The 15,657-nt window shown below is 34.6% G+C and overlaps 1 long non-coding RNA gene across 1 annotated transcript in view; it reads left to right on the top strand.

Annotated features, from left to right (window-relative positions):
* Positions 1-15,375, top strand: part of LOC310893078 — a 36,022-nt gene extending 20,647 nt beyond the window's left edge. The window contains exons 4-5 of the long non-coding RNA XR_014578697.1: positions 8,853-8,898; positions 12,383-15,375. This is a non-coding gene — a long non-coding RNA (uncharacterized lncRNA). The remainder of the gene's footprint in view (positions 1-8,852; positions 8,899-12,382) is intronic.
* Positions 15,376-15,657: the final 282 nt, after the last annotated feature.

Below are 15,657 nucleotides of genomic sequence, written 5' to 3'. Positions count from 1 at the left end.
ACTTCCAAGAATCACTATTCTACATGTAGGCGAATATTATTTTTATGATTAGTACTTCTTATGGTATTCAATGTTATAGATTATCTTGATTGTTTCACAAAAGTTCCCAAATTAATCTCTGCAGCACCTCTATTAATCAAGGGCATTGCAACCTTCAATTTTCAAATGGGAGAGAAGGGAGGAGGGAAGAGATTAAACGTTTTAATGTCAGAGTATCCATGGTGCTTTAGGATGCCCACTTGGGACATTTCCTTAATTTTCCTGAGAAGCTGATAGAACTCTTCACGTTTTTCAAGTTCAGGTTCCAGTAAGTTCAGTTACAGTTCTGAAAGCAGTACATTTCTAATAGATCTTTTTCTCATGCTGGGCATTTACGACATGAGGACGTGCAATTACTGATGGCCTCAGAAACATCTTGTTTGCATGACTTGTTTAACATCACATAGATACCTTATGAAGAGAGAGGGAAGGAATGAAATTACTCAGAATCATATTCAAAGATCTCAACAAGGAAATCCTCCCTTTTCCTTTTGATGTTCCATTTTAGTCTCAAACAACCTCTTTTAATTCAGACCTGATTCACCCTTTGAATATGCCTCTCATATGCTGAATGAGCCGGGATTCTTGATGACACATCAAGAAATGATCACATCATTGAAGGCTGTACCATAATGCACACACCTAATAATAATGATGAATCAATATTACCCTAATAACATTGCCCTGGAATTTTGTAACTTCTGAATTATTTGTTCTTTCACTTATTTTTCCTTATTTGCTTATATGTATTTGTGTACATCTTCTGTGCATGCATATGTGACTTTCTTTCAGCTTCAATCTGAAAGAAGAGACAATCCATCTCAGGGCATCACAGTACCTCCCCATGCATCCTGAGAAGGGGTCAGGGTCTTGAGCTGAAAGAATAACTAAGTGATAGGAATCACAGGTTTTTATTCTCTGTGCATATGAAATAAATGCAAATGTTTCCCACATTAAACATTTCTATCAGCTGACAGAAAAAGAAAATTGTTGATAGAAGAAATTTAGTATTTAAAAAATCTAGTGATCTATCCTGGATTCTAACAGGTATGTCTATTCACCTCAATGTTGAGTTGTTTTGCATTGTCCTATTTAGTCATCCTATTACCATTTCACCATCCCGGGCTCTTTTCCCTCCCATTCTCCTCCCTACTTTGTCTTAGTTCCAACATAGCTGGTTTGCTATCTCTCTGTGCCTTTTGAAACTAATAAAACATAACAACAAAAATCTCTTCTGTTCTCCTGTTCCTGCCATCTCCTTTTCATAGACTGTATTTACAGTCATTTCCTGCAATAATTAGTCCATTATTTCTACTTAGGCTTTTCAAATTTTCCTGCTCCAAGTCTGTTGTACTATGTTCCAATTTTACTCATTGCCTCAGAAAGCTATCTAATATCCGTGGTCATTTTTTTCAAGCAAAGCATATTCTTCCTGGATTCATGTTACTATTCCTGTCAGACTAGTCTATACTTTGTCTCTTCACTAGCTCATGGACCCAATCGCCCACACAACAGACTCCAGTCTCCTTCTCCACAGCAAAGTTCACACAGCTTTGTTTCCCTCAGGCACACAGTCTCATGCTTGATTAGCCCAATATTACATTTTCCAACTCTCAATCCTGTTACTCCTCCTCTCCAACGTTATTGTTTCCCATATTTCTCCTTTATTAGAATCCTAACCCTCCTTCTTTCTCTTGCCTCGCATTACTCCTTATACTGACTAGGGAAGAGATAGAGAGAATGCCAGGAGAAGGTTATTCAGACAGCAGGATGGGTATGTTCACTGACTGTGGTTGTAGGCTCAGTATTTATTCCTGATAGTGTGTTCACATAGGTATGATCATATACAGGTTTTCTAGAGAATTAGGCAAAGTGGTCTCTACAGAACGTGTAGTAGGCAGAGGTACCATCCACCAAAGTATATACTTACAAGGTTAAAAGTCTGGTACAAGATGAAGAGTCTTACTAAATTGCAGAGGTAAAAGAAAAGGGAGAAAAAGTGGACGTATTTATGGAGTACACAATATTCCTCTGCCATAAGACATGTAAGGTATGTAAAACTCCAGATCAGGATGCCAGTACAATATAATGTACATTAATCCTGACAATAATTACATTTTAAAAAGCATCAAAAAACTCATAAAGTTTTATTACTGGCCTTGGAGATCCTTCATGGTGTTGTGTCAATACATGGTAAGCATTCATGAATTAGCATGTGTCTGTTTATGTGTGAGTGTGTTAGAGCCATACCCCAAGTGATGGACTTAGTCCGTGGTCATTCTCTAAGATAAAATAGTGCTGAAGGCTCTGGGCAGCAGATTTGCCAGCCCCAAGGTCTCTAAGATTATAAAAACTGGCAAAAACACTGAATTAGCAAGTAGTAAGCAAACAAGTCCGAGCGTAGATAAAAGCAACTGTTGCATTTAATGGCTTTTTGGATTCTTCTCTTTTGAACTGTTAACTCTAGACAGACTTAAAACAGACAAATCAATGCTTTTCCTTAGGATGGCAAAAGGCACATCCCTGATATAAAGGCTCTTTTCTTTTTCCTTCAGATAACTTTTACTTTCCTTGAAAGGGAAGATTTCTTGTTTAATATGAACAAAGCAATATATTTTTCTCAAGCTTCATTCTCAGAAATATCCAAATCATTCTGACTTAAATTAAAATATACATAAAAATAATGTAATTCTGCCTAAGAAAAGCAAACAGCTTTTGAAATGTCAGCTCAATTATTTAAAACATGACAAAATTATAGGTGGCAGAATGCAGCATCTTGTAATGGGAACTTTATAAAAGACACTGTTACCACTTCCATCTCAACACTGAAACTAATTTAGCGTTCTCTTTCCTAGAGGGTGCTTTACCTGTTTTGGGGTTGTTTCTACCTTTGTTTGGCTTTCTAGTTTTTATCACCACTGGGAAAAAAATAAAATAAAATAAAATAAAATAAAATAAAATAAAATAAAATAAAATAAAATAAAATAAAATAAAATAAAATAAAATAAAATAAAATAAATAAAATGAACTGCCTAAATTTTGATTACAAGGGAGAAAAAATTTTTGCAAACCGGATCACAACTACTGAAGGCTGATCTGAAGAAATATTCAAAAACAACAGCTGATTATCTGTGTGGTTACAGAAGGGAAACCCCACTATACAGAACAGATTACAGTCTTGGGACTCTTTTGTAGTAAATCTTCCCCCACAAAAAGTTCAACAGAAAGAATCTCCAACATCAGCAAATTCACACAGAATGAGTTGATGGATTTTCAATCGATACAACCTTTCCATTTTGAGCTTAAAATATGTAAACATTTCCAGCTCCCAGCCCATATAGGAAACATTTGGGCATGGAATGAGTAGAAAATGTTTTAATTTTGTTGTTGTTGCTGTTTACTCTTTTAAAACAGTTGAAGATATGTCTAACTGCTTCTGGAATCTCTTTCAACAATATGCTTTCTAAGATCTTGGCTACAATGGAAATTACTGCCTGGCATCCCTTTCATAGACTCAAGTACAAGTTTCCCTATTGTGCCTCACCCCAATGTAGCTTGTACCACAGTAAAACCACAGCTTTAAATCTCTTTTAAAACTTTGCAAAAACTTGCCTTGCCAGCACACCGTTTCCATTATCATGTTCCTGTTGAAACCTTGACATGGCCTGTGTTATGGGACCTGGTCAAACTCTTAACAGCTGGATGTAAAACAGCCCAGTGGAGAGTGGAAAATTAAACAGTGGGAAAGAGCTAAGGAATGCTGGGAAGCTACAGGTGGCAGAGCTCTCACAAGCTGATAACCCTGCAAGGATCTTTACACTGTATCTGTCTAAAATGCCTTTTATCAGTTTTGCTAAGGTTTTAAATACTTTGTTTTGGAAAAGTGAAATCAAAATTAGATGGAAAATATAAACCAATGCCGTTTAGATTAGTACACATTTATATGCTAGACATTTTGTCTGCCTAATTTAAATATCTACTTTCCATCTCAAAATATATGTGTATGAACATATATACATATATGTGTATGCATATAGTATTTTGTATATGTAAACCCTGGTTTGCATACTGATAGCATAGTCAACTATTTCTACTGAAAAACATTTGAATTCTTTCTCTCAGTTGTAACTATTTGCATCTCAAGCCCCACTGTCTTTAATGCAGTTATCCTCAAAATAATCCTTCAAGGGTGGGACTGCTCCTACAGCTGGAGAACTAAAGCACAGAGAGCCAGTCTGAGTGATTTACAAGAGTAATGTCTTAAATGGAATAGGAACTGAAATAAGATGAGTAAGGACTTCAAAGACTTCCCGTCTTTTGATATGAAGATAAAGGCATAGTAAAATGTCTCTTTTAACTTAAATATGAGTAAATTTAATATAAAAATGGATATTTTATAAATTAAAATCTCTTAATTCAAAGTGATTCTTAAGCCTTAACTTTTCTTAAACCCTGAATCATAGTAAATAAATAAACACTTTTGCAAGAACCTCTGAAAAATATATACATTAAAAAAAAAAAAAAGCTTTTTGTTTCTTTGAAAACAGAATTTGGATAGAATTTTTTCCAGTTCTATCCCTAAGCTTCTTCCAAATTCTACTCATCACTTATGAACAAGTAAGTTATTTTAAAAACTAGTCTTACTGTCTCTATGCATATCCATAACAGTTACACTGTTCAAATTGCATTTCACTGTCATTGAAAACATCAGATTTAAAAATAAAAAATTAATAATAATAATAAATAAAATAAACCTGGATAGTGATGAAAAGGGCAGCACCAATAACAAAAACAAGAATTAAAAGGAAAAGAGTGTGATAGGGAGTTTAGGTTCCCAGATGTAAACCTAATTTATATGTTAATTTCTGTAATGATTGAAATTTCTTATTACCAGAAGTTATAGACACTGTTCATTGTTACCTTTGTACCAGCGGTTCATATCCCTGAATATTCTGGAGAGTGTTTTTTTGGTCATGTGTGTTTTGTATTACAAGTAGGTACCTGTAGATATACTCCTATTCAGTCATAACAGAAGATGGTCTAAACTGTTTTATCTGAGACCATTTTCAAAACTGTTTCATAGGCTGCCTGAAAGCTCTTTACTCAGACTTCAGTCTTTTCACCTTGCTTTTTCACCAGAGAGGAATTCAAGTACACAGGGTCAAAGAGAACCACAACATGTTTGGAGACTGGGACCTAAATGCCCCCAGAGAGAAACCAGCCTGAAAATTGAATAGTCTTTTGCTAGCAGGTGGTTTTTCTTGTGATAGGTGAAACATGTATAAAGGAAGATGGCAACGTTTAAAAAACTGCTTTCTTTGATGAACTATTTTTAAGGTACACGAAACATTTTGCCTTACAATGCTGTCAAAAGTATTAAAACACCTACAGAATTTAAAAAAAAAAAAAAATCATATTAGTTTTGTCTTTCCTTGACTTGTTTTTCTGACACAATCCAGTTTACATGCACTTTTAATCTGCTACAAAAAATACATTATGCTCTCTGTATATTTTTAACATTTCTCTCCCAGTGTATGATATTTACACAGCAATTATTGGGTACTTTCTACTGTATTATGAATGAATCAGATAGCACAAGAAGTCCAATCCCTTCATCCTACATAGGTCAGACTATTCTTGGACAATTGCTCAAAAGCCCAAAGGTCCAAAGTATGTTATCCATCTTATGTGAAGTTATGCAGATCTCTCTGCTGTCACCTGTCTTGTTCAGTGTGTACATGAGGTTGCCTGGGCAATTAGAATGAAAATCTGCGCTGCACACATAGCACACAGATCAATGTTTCTTTTTCAACAAACCAGCAAACCCAGAAGGCACAATCTCTTTGCATTCACTGTGTCTGGGTGCGACTGAAACTTGGCACTGAGTTCAGACAAAAGAGAGATTATCAACGGAGACAGGAGGAGGAAGAGGGGGGCAGCAAGAAAGGAATGACAAGAATTGTTTTTGCTTCTGTAACCATAAAAGTAGCTCATCCTTATCTAACAAGCTCATAGTTTAGATCTGTACCAAGTAACTAATTTTTCTTGGACCCTCCAGCATAATCTGGAGTCAAAACCTCTCCTTGATGTAGCAGGTTTCTGCAACCTAAAAAAAATAAAAAATAAAAATAAAAAAATAAAAAAATCATATGTATCACTCACAAGAGTGATGTCCAAATATCAGATTATCAGACAGACAAGTGATTGGTTTGGAAGCTCTACCCATATGTCCTGCCACAAATCAAGGGTTGAGGTGATGGATGGACAGTATACTAATCAGCAGACAATGTATGTTGCTCCTTTAAAACAGTTAAGTCGAAATTTCATAGTGGTTAAAGCTTTATATAATGTAAGCAAATCCTCTTGACTGTGTACTGAAGACAACCCATGTAAGCTTATCCTTATCTTATATGAAGTGATTATATCCTTATCTTATATGAAGTGATTTTGGAGAAACATACTATCTAAGCCACTATCTCTGGCCACTCTGAGGTAACTAAAACTGGAGAAATTTTAGTTATCCCGTCAACGAATTTGAACTGCTAATCTTCCTTCCCAACAGAACTTACTCATTCACACTTGACACTGTTGTAATGCCATCACATAGCTTGTATCCTGCTAGAGTAGTCAGGCATTGGAACAGGTTATTCAGGGAAGTGGTGGCAGCACTGTCCCTGGGGGTGTTCAAGGAAAGGTTGGACGTGGTGCTTAGGGACATGGTTTAGTGAGTGACATTGGTAGTAGGGTGACGGTTGGACCAGATGATCTTGAAGATCTTTTCCAACCCTAGTGATTCTATGATTCTATGATCTTTTTATTGTCATAAGCAGACAGGCTCCTGTCTACTCCTATTGTGGATAGTTTTAGTAGAAAAAGTGTTCAGGAAAAGAAGTCTGAAACTAGTCATTTCCAAACAAATACAGCTGACTTTACTGAAACACTTTCTGCTGCACAAATTTTGAACCAATTTTGAATCTCATCAATTCATATTCAATGCCATTAGTCATCAGGCAGAATCTACGTAGTTGATAGAAAAGAATAACAGTAAAAATATAAGAAATGTGTTGGCGCTATCTTTCCCTGTGTGAAATGGTTGAAATAACTGTGTGAAATACCGGAATACTTTTTTTTTTTTTTTTTTTTATAACACCATTCTCCTCTTCCCTTCCTGTTTTGTTTTTGTTTGTTTTCAGGTGCATTATCTCTCTCCTAGGCCTTTAATAAACAAAAATGCTAAACATCTACAACAGCAATGTTTCTTCCTGCTTTCTATGACTATTAGCTAAATATATGTTTATTACGTAGAAGTACTAGAGCATGTTAATTTCTTTTGGAAATGTGGCATTTAACAAACATGAATAAGGCACAGATAATGATGTGAATATATATCTCTTCACAAGCATTCACAAACTGTGCTCCTGGTAGTTCTATGTGCAAGTTGTCGATGCACCCAAATCTGACGTACAGAGCATTTCCAATTTCAGTAATTGACTACAAGGTCTACTTCTTCAGTCCCTCATGGGGACGCTCTTCTGGCACAATGTTAATTATATTTGTTCTGACACACAGCCATACACCCTTGGCAGATTATTTTCTATTACCCTGCATAAAAATGGCTGACATCTTCAAAATGCTAATGAGAGATGTATCAATTTTTATAAGAGTTTGGATGGCTTCCAAATATTGTTAAATGTATGCAACAGATTGTGAAATAGACTCAGTATATGGTTATAAATGCAATATGTTAACTATGTTGTTGCATAGTAATCTACACTGGCAGAGATGAAACATGAACGAATGGAGAAATGTCACTAAAATACTGCTTTATTTTTATTCCTTTTGCCTAATTGTTTGATTTCTTAAGATGTCTTACATCTTAATTGAATAAAACATATATTTACAGTAGCTAACTCAGTTTGCACCACCAAAAAATCTGGCCCGTTCCATTTTGAATCAGAGATGAAATTATGATTGGATTATAGAAATAAAATTCCAAACCAACTGGAGAGTGGAAATACTTATCTTTGTTATTACTCTGGCATGAAATGCTTTAAAATTATGCCACTATTTATTCTCTTTTAAACATTTTAATAGCAGAATAACTCCAGTATAGGTGTTATCTGGCCTGACTGCAGTCTTCATCATAACTGGGACATCAGTATGTTCAGTTGAATAAAATGAGATGATACAGACTCTGGAGTAGAGTTGTGATATACTTACTATTCCTTGAACAAAATTATCCACGTACATTAATAATAATAATGACGATAATAACAATAATAATGAAACACAACTGCAGATTTTTCTTTGCTCATTCTAATCTGACTGAAAATGAAAATTAAGTGAAGCAAAGCAAAGCTAGATGAGAAAGGAGGGAAAAAAGGAGAGAGGAAAGAAAGAAAGGAAAGAAGGAAAGAAGGAGGGAAGGAAGGAGAGAAGACAGGAACGTGGAAAGACAAGAGGGAAGGAAGACCAAGCAGAGGGCAGGTAGGGGCATGAATCAGGTGAGTTTTGATAGTTTCTTCTGAAAGACGGTCAATGGATAAGAAACTGATCTATTTAATGTTGTAGCTAGCTAATAGTATTGATATTACTAAGTATTTCTGTTACTTATAGACCAAAGACCATTGAATAAATCCAATGTTACTATTCAAAAGTATAGAATTAATATCTTCTGTCTCTGAAACACTGGACTTGTAGCCTCTACAACTTGAAATCCAAGACTTATCAAAGTAATTGGAAAAATTATTTCTGTTTTCAGAACAGCCAAGCCTATATTTTCAACTCTTTCACTTTTCTTCTTTTTTCCTTAGCTATGTGAAGGAAGACTAGGTCCTGGGACTGTCTGTCTAGACAATAGTGAGTACTCTTAACAGATCAAAATGTTATGTTTACACTGTTTTGCAGACTATCTGGAAGGCATACTGATTTTGAAACTTGGCCAAAAATGTGATGGGAAATTTCTTGTTATGACATTAATTCTACGGGGAAGTGGAATATTTTGCATCAAACTTTTTCCTAAGAGCTGCATCATTGTCTTTTCTAATACTGATATTGGGGACAAAATAGAATAATTCTGTAAAAATAGTTTTCTGATAGAATGAGACACTTGCACTATTTTCTCAGTGCACTTGCACAGTGGATATGCTCAGAAAGTCTGTACCTTCCCGAACAAACTTTAATTACTATATACAACTCTGGGAAGTGTTTTATATTCTTTATTCTTTGTAATAAACTACAATAGCAATGTTAAAAGCATCAGAAACTCTAAAGTATAATGCATACATAGCAGAAGATACAAAATTACTTTTAGCATAACAAATTAAAGATAAATGCCAAAAGCACAAAATGTTTAGCCAATCATTTTGAGCAGCATTAATAAAACAATAATTATACCTAGAAAAGTATGCAGTAAACTAAAAAGTTTAGTTCCTAAAAGTATTCTGTCCCTGGCAGGATATAATTATTAGTTAAATCAGTTTTCTATTGTATTTCTTGTGAAGTGACAATATTTTGGATTGTTGTAAATGAAAACCATTTCACTGGATTTCTTTGGTTTTACACACGTATTCTTAAAAAGACATTCTCTAAACAAAACTCTATTCTGCTTTATTTCTAGAGACTCAACTGTAAATCTAAACACCCTGACATACAAATATTGCAGAATTTAGAGTTGTGATGTATCTACTCTCAGCATTTTATGTTGTTCTCAGGTTTCTGTATTAGTAACGTCCTCAGAAAAGGGCAATGGAAATTTGCACCTTAACCATCAGAGTTCAGAACCCAAGACATTCGCATTTTATTGACTCTGCTATAAGAGAAAGAAGTTAGGAGAGGTTTAAACTTCACTCATGTTGGCAAGAGTCATCAAAACACCAGCTTTATCATCAAAGCACCAGCAGATTTACATCAGCTTTGTAAATCTGTTGAACTGTGCAGACAAAAACAACAGTTCTGTGAAGCAACTATTTCCTAGCATGATCACAGACACTTAGAAGTTTTAAGAGTTCATATTTTAATAAACAAAACATGAAGTGCTGAAGACCTGAGGGTGGGCATCTGGTCTGAAAGTTCTCATAGACACAAGAGTGGTGACTTTTCAAGTGGGAAATTGTGCAGCCACCATCCCTTGCACTTGTTTTATTGGGACAGAGAAGTCACTGAGTAGACTGTGGGCTGTGAGGTGAAGAGACAGTCCATAAAGGCTCTACAAAGAGATATTAATAAGTAACAAAAAGTAGCTTAAAAACAGAAAACCTACAAGATGACTAGATGATGGAGACACCTACCAAAATCATAAACATGTCTTGGGAATACATGTAGTTTCTGTCATGCTGATTGGTAAAATAACATGAATTGGTCAGGGATGTTCCCAATACCACACTAGAAGCTTCAGTATTAATTAGTAATTTAGATAATATTTGCATCTGAGTACAGACAAATGTGTCATTTCATCTCCAGAAACAGAAATGGAGCATAAACCATATGGATATGTTTGGTTAAAAAAAAAAAAAAAAAGGTAAAAATACATCGATTTACAGTAGATGAAAACAAAATGTGCTATAAAGTATTTTTGGTGTGCTCACACAAAGGATAAATAACCATAGAAACCACCTGAGATTCTAGTTCATTGAGAGGTCCTATGAAATAAATTTTTCCCTTCCTTCTGATAATCTTCAGGTTTCAGATCAACATTCATACTGAGCCACTGAAGCAATTTTAAAACATCATTCATATGACCAGGTTCTATGAAAACCTGAAGGAACCAGCGGTTAAATTAAACAGTAATCTCTTGAAGAATGCTTATGTTGTGCTAGTAATGGTATTATAAGTGATTTATTTATTTATTTATTTATTTATTTGGCTAATACAGAACTGATGCTCACTGCATGATTAATTAATTTATTTTTAATCAATTCTCTCTCTCTTTTTTTTTTTTTTTTTCCTGGACAAGTTAGGTCAGACACACAAACTGTTATAAGACCTTTATGACAAATATCAGTTTGGTATTGCACTGCACAGTTGTAGGCATTGAAGCTGTAGCACACTTGGTAGAACTATTGCAGGAGATGAACAAATAAGAGCTATTGAAAAAGTAACAGTAAGCTGTTGACCTTCACACTAAGTTTGACTAATTTACTGATAACTTGTTCTTAAACTCAGCACATGCTGAGTATAAACCATTGCCTTTACAGCTGTGAGATAGACAAATTGCTGCAAAATGCCAATGAAGTCTGATAAAGAAACTCAGCTGAGTCAGTGGCCATCTAATTACCTGTGATGGGACCACTTCCAGTTCATAGCAGTATTGGCGTGTGGATAAAGTATTGAAGCACGAGAAATGGTTATCACGAGGGCTGAGTAAACATTTTTTGCACTAGATATATTATTTAGTGCAGTCTTCTTTCCTCCACAGAATAAATTATTTAAAATAACTTGCTTCATATACAAATGTACCTAATTATATACTGCTCATTAAATACTGCATTTAAAGAGTAGTAACAAGAATTAATTATACAATTTGTTAAGAACAGTTTCTGAAAATATTTGAAAAGTTTAGGCTCTGGTTCTGCAAAAATTATCTATTGATGAAACATTTACATAGATTCCTACCGAAATTAATGAGACGATGAGGTTATGTCTATGCTACTCTATTAAAATAAGACAATGGTTCTCTTGCACCAAGGCAACTAGGCACAAAATGGTCTTTCATACTACCATACACACTTAGGATCCATAATGGGGAGGCCACATTCATAGAATCATAGAATCATAAAGCCGCATATTGGGAATAGCCCTGGACTATGCCACTTCATACACCATGGCCAAGAAAGATTTGGATAAGGAAGAACTGTAGTTCTGTACATGTGGTTGTTGTGGTTTAACCCGGCAGGCACTTAAGCACCACACAGCCATTCACTCACTCCCCCCACAGTTGGATGGGGAAGAGAAATGGAAGTGGAAAAAAAAAAAAAAAGTAAAACTCATAGGTTGAGTTTTAACATCAGTGTGTTATCAACATTATTTTCTTCCTAAATCTAAAACACAGCACCTTACCAGTTATTATGAAAATTAACTCTGTAACAGCTCTGTAACCAGGACAATGCTATATAAAATATATATGTTAATGACAGTGAATATCACATATCTAATTAAGACAAAGTAATTTAAGATGTATTTTTATTATATTTCTGAGTCACTATCAGCGTATAGAATTTTAATCCGGTGTTTGCTATAAGTGTCATGAAGAGGAGTTCAGATAGCAAACCAATGGTTTTGGTCTTTTGGGGGAAGTGCAGGCATCCTAATCCCGTGGCTCTTAAAGCATTTTTTACTCTTTCAGTTATCAAGGCCTTGAAGAAGAAGAAAACCATGGCAGAATGCCTATAACCATCTGGATGAGAGTATGTGACACGACGGCAAATGAACCAGTGGAACAAAACATGAGGAATCTGTGCTTCTTGAATGTACATCACTCATGCTTTTGTGCCTGGGGGTTCCTCCTGGACAATACTAAATAAATAAATAGAATGCAAAGTTTAAGTAAAAGATTAAACTGGAAGGGTTGGCAGGAGGAGGGCTTTATCTGCCTCGGTCTTTTGTTTTTCTTAATTTCAAGGATCTGATATTTTGTAAGGGAAATAAATGATCATTACACAGAGGGATGACAGATTAGCCTAGTTTACATGACAACAGTTAAAGTGTAGAAAGCCCACAAATAGCGTACTGGGTTTGATACACTCAGCAGAAATACGATAGGTTAAAAAAAATATTAAAAAATCAATGAACTAGAGTGGTAGAATGAAATGCAGTGATATCGCCTCTGCAGTGGTGTCTCATGATTATCGCAGATTTGTGAACTAAGAAACTGAGACTTGAAAAAGTGAGGCCACTTGACTAGTTTATGCTTCTAGCTACAATAATAGCACCAGGTATAAGACTCAAATGGAAGATTCCTGAACTATGATCTTACTTGAACTCTCATCAGTATTTTTCAATGGACATGTAGAAATTTTATTTTGTAAATAGGTGAGCAAAGTTCAAATCCTATCTGTGCTAGAACATTTGCCTGAGAGAAATGAACATCATTTTGTAAGAGAGTGGCCAAATTACTAAATTACAGGATATTCTGGTTCGTGGAATTTCTATTATTGAAGTTGCTCCACTCTTTTTAAATAATTGAATTCACTGGGAAGATCTTCTAATCAGTATTTGTTCAATGAAATTTCTGTTCCCATAAGAAAAGTTTAGAGAAAGTTCATATCATTTTCTTTTTGACACAATTACAGTAAATTTCAGACATGAACTTTTGGTTCCGTGTCTTCTTCAGATCAAACAATCTGGATATTTGAATCTGAAACTCTTATTTTCAAGGTGCATACAAAAATGCTGCTTTTTTAAAAAGGATAGTGTTCTTACACTGTTTTGGTATAGAAACTGTTAATAACATCAGAGAAGAATGACTTCTAATTTTTTATTTTATACAGGAAAGGCAGACGGGCTTTCTTGCTAAAATTAGAAAATGTCAAATGCCACAAACTCAAAAATTATTTCAGAATTAAGGGAAAGCATTTGCATTCTGCAAACTATATCAGAAAAACAAAAACAAAACAAACAAAAAAAAAGTTAAAATCCATTAGAGGTCTGTTCCTCTTGAAGTCACCAGGAAAACTCTATTGATCTAATAAGAGATTTTTCAGCAAAGCTGACTTGCCTACCCAAGGCCTATAGATTTTCTAGGTTTATTTACAGTTGAAAGTAAAAAATGATGAAGACAAATACTGTGTGTATACTTCTTGAAGTTTCACCACTACATTGTTTTAAAAGGATTTACTTTGCTCTCACCTATATAGACTAAGCCATTAAAATCACAGCCAAGCGTAGGTAATCCTAGAGGAGGAAGCAAATAATTCTATCTCAAACTTTGCAACTGACCTTCTTCCTTTGCTGTTATGCTACAACGTTTTTGTTAGTGTGACACATGGAGAGCCAAAACTGATCTCTCAAATAAGATATCTTGATCTTGATGCTGCACACACTTCCAGATGTTTCATGAATAAAATAATTGTAGTGTCCCTGAAAGTGTCAATTTTTATTTTTCACTTCTCTTCCTGAATCTGCTATCGCTCATCCCAACTCTTTTAAAGTTGGTCTGACCACCTTTTTCTCCAAGAGTTTTCAGAGAATATAGCCATGCATATGAAAGGATTTCATCCCTGAACAGATTTTCACTCAAGGATGACTACTTGCTATTTACATTTTGATAGTGTCCAAAAGATGAAGAACTTTTAAACACTTGATTCCATAAATTAGTGTCTCATCCATTTTAGTATTTACCCGAAGAATGCAGGGCAGGCCGAACAGTAAATGTGCATGCTGTCTTAAAAGGCCTGAGATCGAAGTTTTGCCTTTGTTTCTGTTTTTCTGTTTTACTTGTTACCTCTACTGTCATAACATATAAACAGAAAATAAAAGTAATGCATACCCAACTGCAAGATCTTGGAGAAGGCTGGCACTATAGAATAAACTGAAGATTGTTCTGAATGAAATATTCTCCTTAGAGAAGATTCATGTTGTGACATTAACTAACATAATTTTGTTCATAATATTTTTTTCCTAAGATTTCTTTGTCTGTCTTGCTGTGAATTCTATAGAGGACAGTAATATGTCATACAGATATTCTCAATATGATGCCATAGATTTTAGTTGACGTGTTATTTTCTCTCTTCCAAAAAAAAAATGTAAAAGAATCATAAACAAGGTAAGACAGCAATAACTAGGAAATCACATTATTGTATAATAAAGAGGTCTAAGTGGGACAGAACACAGAAATTAAAAATATATAATAAGTTAATAGTCAGTAAGTTTCATTCTTAAGGATGGACATGAGAAAGAAAATAGAAGAAATTCTGACACCACAATGAAAATAGAAAGCTATTGAATGGAATTTAGAAGAAATTTTAAGTGGCCATTTACATAAGGAGAACCTGTTACTAGTGGTGTAAAGTGGAAAAAAATAAAGTGCCTGTATAATAAGCTTATAAGATAAGCTTTACTGCTGTTGTATTTGAGGAGGGGTGTTAGAAGAGCTTTCCACTTACAGAACTGTTTATTCTCAACTTAAGTTCACTAATTTAAATGTCACAGTTGAAGGTTTATCTCTATCTGTGTGAAAAGTGCAGACATATACCTCAGGCAGGCATTTCACTTAATCTGCAACTTGTTTCTATGTAATGATTAACCTGGCTAAAACTTTAAATAGTTATCGATCATTCCATTACCTAGACCAGCAGCTGATAGAGCAAAGGTTAAGTTTATTGAAAACTAACAAGGTTTTGCTCAGTTTTATCCTTTAGATTCTGTGTTCTGAATGTGTAAGTCCAAATCTACAAAGGATATGCGAACTTGTTTAAGAGTTTAAACAGTGTCTCTAAACTCAAGGATATTATTTGCTTACTTAAAATTAAGCACATATTTAAGTGCTGTGATAGATGAAGGTCGTGTCTGATGCAGCAGGATCAAGACTCAATGAAGTTATTGTTAATCTTTATATTAACATAGAGTTCCTACACTAAAATGAATTTTACTTTCACAGGATAATATTTGGAGAAATAAATA

This window comes from Anser anser (genome assembly GCF_964211835.1).
Source record: "Anser anser genome assembly, chromosome: 1".
Taxonomy (NCBI): Eukaryota; Metazoa; Chordata; class Aves; order Anseriformes; family Anatidae; genus Anser; species Anser anser.
The sequence above is the reverse complement of the archived record's forward strand: the minus strand, read 5'-3'. Positions and strand labels throughout refer to the sequence as shown.